We start from the raw sequence: 7,444 nt of genomic DNA, 5'->3' as shown, positions 1-7,444 counted from the left end.
TGCAATCTCAGTTTCTTGCTTGTTCTTTGTTTGATCGCAGGAAACAGACCCTCGTGGTCAGGTTGATCGTGCTCCGGCCTGGTCAATAACCTCTCAGAGTTGGTTTAGCGATTGCTAAGGCGCGACGTCCTCGCACGTTCGTAGTCGGATTGTGAAAGTCGACTTCCACCAAAGCGATATCCATCATCTCATTGAAAGATGGGACACCTTTGCCTCTATCATTTTGTCAATCCGAAAGGTGCTAACAAGGTGTGCAAGCTCCAACGATCCATTTATGGACTGGTGCAAGCCTCTCGGAATTGGAATAAACGTTTTGATAGTGTGATCAAAGCATATGGTTTTATATAGACTTTTCGAGAAGCCTGTATTTAGAAGAAAGTGAGTGGGAGCTCTGTAGCATTTCTTATATTATATGTAGATGACATATTGTTGATTGGAAATGATATAGAATTTCTAGATAGCATAAAAGGATACTTGAATAAAAGTTTTTCAATGAAAAACCTTGGTGACATTGCTTATATATTGGGCATCAAGATCTATAGAGATCGATCAAGACGCTTAATTGGACTTTCACAAAGCACATACCTTGATAAAGTTTTGAAGAAGTTCAAAATGGATCAAGCAAAGAAAGGGTTCTTGCCTATATTACAAGGTGTGAAGTTGAGTTAGACTCAATGCCCGACAACTGCAGAAGATAGAGAGAGAATGAAAGATGTTCCCTATGCTTCAACCATAGGCTCTATCATGTATGCAATGCTGTGTACCAGACCTGATGTGTGTGTTGCTATTAGCTTAGCAAGGAGGTACCAAAGTAATCCAGGAGTGGATCACTGGACAACGGTCAAGAACATCCTAAAATACCTGAAAAGGACTAAGGATATGTTTCTTATTTATGGAGGTGACAAAGAGCTAGTCGTAAATGGTTACGTCGATGCAAGCTTTGACACTGATCTGGACAATTCTAAATCACAAACTGGATACGTGTTTATATTGAACGGTGGAGCTGTCAATTGGTGCAGTTCTAAACAAAACGTCGTGGCGGGGTCTACGTGTGAAGCGGAGTACATAGCTGCTTCGGAAGCAGCAAATGAAGGAGTCTGGATGAAGGAGTTCATATCCGATCTTGGTGTCATACCTAGCGCATCGGGTCCAAGGAAAATCTTCTGTGACAATACTGGTGCAATTGCCTTGGCAAAGGAATCTAGATTTCACAAGAGAACCAAGCACATCAAGAGACGCTTCAATTCCATCCGGGACCAAGTCCAGGTGGGAGACATAGAGATTTGCAAGATACATACGGATCTGAATGTTGCAGACCCGTTGACTAAGCCTCTTCCACGCGCAAAACATGATCAGCACCAAGACTCCATGGGTGTTAGAATCATTACTAGGTAATCTAGATTATTGACTCTAGTGCAAGTGGGAGACTGAAGGAAATATGCCCTAGAGGCAATAATAAAGTTATTATTTATTTCCTCATATCATGATAAATGTTTATTATTCATGCTAGAATTGTATTAACCGGAATCATAATACATGTGTGAATACATAGACAAACATAGTGTCACTAGTATGCCTCTACTTGACTAGCTCGTTGATCAAATATGGTTGAGTTTCCTAGCCGTAGACATGAGTTGTCATTTGATTAACGGGATCACATCATTAGGAGAATGATGTGATTGACTTGAACCATTCCGTTAGCTTAGCACTTGATCGTTTAGTATGTTGCTATTGCTTTCTTCATGACTTATACATGTTCCTATGACTATGAGATTATGCAACTCCCGTTTACCAGAGGAACACTTTGTGTCCTACCAAACGTCACAACATAACTGGGTGATTATAAAGGAGCTCTACAGGTGTCTCCGAAGGTACTTGTTGAGTTGGCGTATTTCGAGATTAGGATTTGTCACTCTGATTGTCGAAGAGGTATCTCTGGGCCCTCTCGGTAATGCACATCACTATAAGCCTTGCAAGCAATGTGACTAATGAGTTAGTTGAGGGATGGTGCATTACATAATGAGTAAAGAGACTTGCCGGTAACGAGATTGAACTAGGTATTGAGACACTGACGATCGAACCTCGGGCAAGTAACATACCGATGACAAAGGGAACAACGTATGTAGTTATGCGGTTTGACCAATAAACATCTTCATAGAATATGTGGGAACCAATATGAGCATCCAAGTTCCGCTATTGGTTATTGACCGGAGACGTGTCTCATTCATGTCTACATAGTTCTCGAACCCATAGGGTCCGCACGCTTAAAGTTCGGTGAAGATCGGTATATGAGTTTTTGTGTTTTGATGTACCGAAGGTAGTTCGGAGTACCGGATATGATCACGGACATGACGATGAGTCTCGAAATGGTCGAGACGTAAAGATCGATATATTGGATGACTATGTTCGGATACCGGAAATGTTTCAGGAGGTTTCATACATTTACTTGAGTAACGGGGGTTACCGGAACCCCCCAGGGTTTATTGGGCCTCATGGGCCCTAGTGGAGAAGAGGATGGGCTGCCAGGGCAGGCCGCGCGCCCCTCCCCCTCTAGTCCGAATTGGACAAGGAGGGTGGGCGGCGCCCCCCTTTCCTTCCTCTCCTCTCTCCCTTCCTTCCCTTCTCCTACTCCAACAAGGAAAGGTGGAGTCCTACTCCCGGTGGGAGTAGGACTCCGCCCTTGGCGCGCCCTCCTTGGCCGGCCGCCTCTCCCCCCATTCTCCTTTGTATATGGGGGCAGGGGGCACCTCTAGACACAGAAGTTGATCTGTTGATCTCTCCCGGCCGTGTGCGGTGCCCCCCTCCACCATATTCCACCTCGGTAATATCGTAGCAGTGCTTAGGCAAAGCCCTGCGTCAGTAGCATCATCAACACTGTCATCACGCCATCGTGCTGACAGAACTCTCCCGCAAAGCTCTGCTAGATTGGAGTTTGTGGGACGTCATCGAGCTGAACGTGTGCTGAACTCGGAGGTGCCGTATGTTTGTTACTTGGATCGGTCGGATCGTGAAGACGTACGACTACATCAACCGCGTTGTGCTAACGCTTCCGCTTTTGGTCTACGAGGGTAAGTGGACAACACTCTCCCCTCTCATTGCTATGCATCACCATGATCTTGCGTGTGCGTAGGATTTTTTTTGAAATTACTACGTTCCCCAACAGCAACATAACCCTGCCAAGTGATACGTCTCCAACGTATCCATAAGTTTTGATTGTTCCTTGCTATTATATTATTTGTTTTGGATGTTTAATGGGCTTTACTATACACTTTTATATTATTTTTGGGACTAACCTATTAACCGAAGGCCCGGTCCAAATTGTTGTTTTTTTGCCTATTTCAGTGTTACGCAGAAAAGGAATATCAAACGGGGTCCAAACGGAATGAAACCTTCGGGAGAGTTATTTTTGGAACAAACGCAATCCAAGACTTGGAGTGGACGTCAAGAAAGAAACGAGGAGGCCACGAGGCAGGAGGGCGCGCCCAGGGGGTAGGAACGCCCCCACCCTAGTGGGCCCCTCATGGCTCCCCTGACCGACTTCTTTCGCCTATATATACTCATATACCCTGAAAACCTCCAAGAGCACCACCTAACCCTATTTCCACCGCCGCAACCTTCTGTACCCATGAGATCCCATCTTGGGGCCTTCCGGCGCTCCGCCGGAGGGGGATCGATCATGGAGGGCTTCTACATCAACACCCTAGCCTCTCCGATGAAGTGTGAGTAGTTTACTTCAAACCTGCGGGTCCATAGTTATTATCTAGATGGCTTCTTCTCTTTCTTTGGATCTCAATACAAAGTTCTCTTCGACCTTCTTGGAGATCTATTCGATTAATTCTTTTTGCGGTGTGTTTGTCGAGATCCGATGAATTATGGGTTTATGATAAAGATTATTTATGAACAATATTTGAATCTCCTCTGAATTCTTTTATGTATGATTTGTTATCTTTGCAAGTCTCTTCGAATTATCAGTTTGGTTTGGCCTACTAGATTGATCTTTCTTGCAATGGGAGAAGTGCTTAGCTTTGGGTTCAATCTTGCGGTGTCCTTTCCCAGTGAAAGCAGGGGCAGCAAGGCACGCATTGTATTGTTGCCATCGAGGATAAAAAGATGGGGTTTATATCATATTGCTTGAGTTTATCCCTATACATCATGTCATCTTGCCTAATGCGTTACTTTGTTCTTATGAACTTAATACGCTAGATGCATGCTGGATAGCGGTCGATGTGTGGAGTAATAGTAGTAGATGCAGAATCGCTTCGATCTACTTGTCGCGGACGTGATTCCTATATACATGATCATGCCTAGATATTCTCATAACTATGCACTTTTCTATCAATTGCTCGACAGTAATTTGTTCACCCACCGTAATACTTATGCTATCTTGAGAGAAGCCACTAGTGAAACCTATGGCCCACGGGTCAATTTTCCATCATATAAGTTTCCGATCTATTTTATTTTGCAATCTTTACTTTCCAGTTTATATCATAAAAATACCAAAAATATTTATCTTATTATCTCTATCAGATCTCACTTTTGCAAGTGGTCGTGAAGGGATTGACAACCCCTTTATCGCGTTGGTTGCAAGGTTCTTATTTGTTTGTGCAGGTACGAGGGATTTGTGTGTAGCCTCCTACTGGATTGATACCTTGGTTCTCAAAAACTGAGGGAAATACTTACGCTACTTTGCTGCATCACCCTTTCCTCTTCAAGGGAAAACCAACACATGCTCAAGAGGTAGCACCAAGTTAGAGCATGCACCTCGGGGGGAAATAGGACTAGTCATCTATCTCTGAATCCTCCTCTGAGGAGCTACATGCACTTTGTCAGATAGCATTGTCTACTCTGAAGACCTTGTTTCCACTCCAGATTTTTCCATGACCGTGTCGAATGGCTGATGCACAGGAAGAGTAATTGAATGTACTAAAATTGTTGACAAATTTAACAAGTAATAAAAAATTATGGTATGATATAATTCACATATAAGGTGATTGGCTAACTAGGGTGGCATTGCAAAATTCACATATATGATGCCTGGCTAAACAAGATGGCATTGCATGATTCACATATACGGTAAAGAAATTAAACAGATGGCATTGACACAAAGCATGTCTAAACTAAGCAGATGACGTATTTGATGTATACAGTAAGCAATGCAGGCACCATATGCATGATATTACCAACATCTGCATGCCAAGTTAGAGCGAAGACCTCAGGGGGTAAATAGGAGTGGTCTTCTCCTTCTGAATCCCCCTCGGAACAGTTATCTTTCTCTTGATTACGATCCAAAATGGGTGGAGGGGGGCTGCCTTTGCGCCTACCATGGAGCGACGTCTACATGAAATTTTATTGCCACGTAAGGCTCGTCTCTTTTGCTCTACATGTTCAGTTCCATTGTGTACAATAACTGACATGCATAGGAATAAAACATAGTGAGATTATGTGAGGAGTGCATGCACAAATCCAGAGTGATGGTAGCAAACTGTGGATAGACACAAAACAAATGATAGCAGGCAAATAATAGCTTTAGTTAAAAAATACAGATAATGGCTCCTTTAATGTTTGTTTGCACCCAACATGAAACTCATAGTAGACACCCGAGATTAACCAGATAGTAGACAGATAGTACTGATTGCTGCCCCAATATGTACCCCACAACCATTTAAAAACTCAAGTTTCAGCATTAGTTTGGACCTGACTCGGAGTCTAATAGGTGAACACGATGATAAAGTAGCATGTCATCATATTAAGTGATGCATAACGTAAGCATACACGGAAGAGTGTGACCTCTCTTGTGGACCCGTGTAGTCCTCAAGGTCAGCTGCTCAGTTGATGATGGTAATGCAGTTGTCGTGGCTGCCGGCGGCGGGGAAGAAGATCTGAGGCGGCGAAAGACAGTCTGGAGAGCGGATCTCTGCTGTCGTGAACCCTTCCATCGTTGGAGCAGCTGAGCTAGGGTGGAACACAGCGCAGCAGGAGCAGGACAAACCACACATTGTTTTCTTTGACACATATCTGCAACACAAGTAATTGTGTAAGGGCTTGTTTGAATTTGAGGATTCTAACAATGCAGGGATAGGAAATAAATAGGAATAGGATAGGAATGCACGTGCAAAACAGAGAATTTAAAAACACAGGATTTTTGCCAATCTGGGTATTTGATTCACAAGAATTGGAAGATCACATGATGCAAAGAAGCATGGTGAGACTAAGTCAAACCACAAGAAAATGTACGGTTATAATGCTATTATGCTACTATCTCTTAGTCTTGTGCTCCATGAATAGGAATTTGAAAAGGAGGACAAGTGGAAATTAAAATTCCTACGGTTTTTCTTTCAAGGAGACACTAAAGGAACAAATCCTACAATTTTCCTTTGCTCCATTCCTTTGAACCAAATTCATGAATAGTAGTACCATAGGAAACTTTCCAATTCCTATGTTTTTTCCTTCACTTTTGCTTTCAAGCACTGGCGATTCTAGTAGGTAGGCTTGAGCAAGGAAAAGCCTACACTAAAAAATGTTTTTGTGCTACTTCTATTACTTTGGACCCAGGCCACTGCCCTACTAGCTCAACTCCCAGGCCCATCGACAAATGCACAGCTCAAATGCGCAGAGATAAATAATGATGGCATTCAAGAGAGTCCATCATGGATAGCTAAGTTGCCTGGTACCTCACTGCTTGTCATATAGTAGGATAAAATAATCGTAGTTCACATTACTACGTGTGCTCAGTGGACAGTATATATAACCTGTAGACTAAAAAAGAGATGCAACAAGTGTACAACCTCTTTGGCGAAACCATGTCGATCTCAGCGTGATTGGGTTGGTCGGTGAGGATGCTCCGGCTGACTTGGCTGTCAAAGGAGGGGAAGAAGATCTTAGGCGTCTGGACATGGAGCCCGGGGTACTGCTCCACTGTGATGGAGGGTTTCGTTGTTGGAGCATCTCCGGTGAGTTGTATGACGCCGAGGCTGAAGCAGGACAAGAGAGACAACGTTACCTGAGTGGAATTCTAATAGCATCTCTAATAGATGACGTAAAATACATAACCACAAAGTGCTAGATGTAAAATACATCAGCCGCTCATCTCTGAACTTAACTGTTGAAACTGAATTTAACTGTCGAAACTGAACTTAACTGTCGAAACTGAATTTTGCCTGAATTTTACTATCGAAACTGAACGCACTAGTAGTAGAAAAGCAGTAGCAGCAGGAGCGGTGCGTGCAAGAGCCGGGGCAGCAAGTCGTGTAGCAACATCAGGTGAGGCTACATGTTAGTCGATTGGCTTTTTCATCTCTGGTCAGTCGATTTTCCAGCCGTTGGATACGAAATCAAGGGCCTGCAGTTCATCTTCAACCTCCACCCCCCTGAGCCACCAGCCACCACCGGCCAAACAGCCGCCCCCCGCCACCCGCGGCCGGCGGTGCGCCGCCCCGCCCACCCC

Source organism: Triticum dicoccoides, chromosome 5B, assembly GCF_002162155.2.
Source record: "Triticum dicoccoides isolate Atlit2015 ecotype Zavitan chromosome 5B, WEW_v2.0, whole genome shotgun sequence".
In the NCBI taxonomy this organism is placed as follows: Eukaryota; Viridiplantae; Streptophyta; class Magnoliopsida; order Poales; family Poaceae; genus Triticum; species Triticum dicoccoides.
The sequence above is the reverse complement of the archived record's forward strand: the minus strand, read 5'-3'. Positions refer to the sequence as shown.